A 230-nucleotide genomic window follows, 5' to 3' on the forward strand; every position below is an offset into this window, starting at 1 on the left:
AGACCAGTGAGGGCCCATCTAGTTCAGCACCCCGTCTCACAGAGCAGCCAACTTCCCATCCTAGAAGAAGACTCTTCTGCAGGTCTTCAGGCCAAACTGAAGTGATGCTGCTATCATTTTAAAGTTAGTTTTAAACTGCTGTGATGGTCTGATTGGGCTCTCAGTGTCACAGGCTGAGTCACTCTCCCCCCCCCCCCCCCCTGGCTTCACAAAGGCCGAAACGGCTGCCC

This window comes from Gekko japonicus, unplaced genomic scaffold, assembly GCF_001447785.1.
Source record: "Gekko japonicus isolate JY-2015 unplaced genomic scaffold, Gekko_japonicus_V1.1 scaffold3523, whole genome shotgun sequence".
NCBI lineage: Eukaryota > Metazoa > Chordata > Lepidosauria > Squamata > Gekkonidae > Gekko > Gekko japonicus.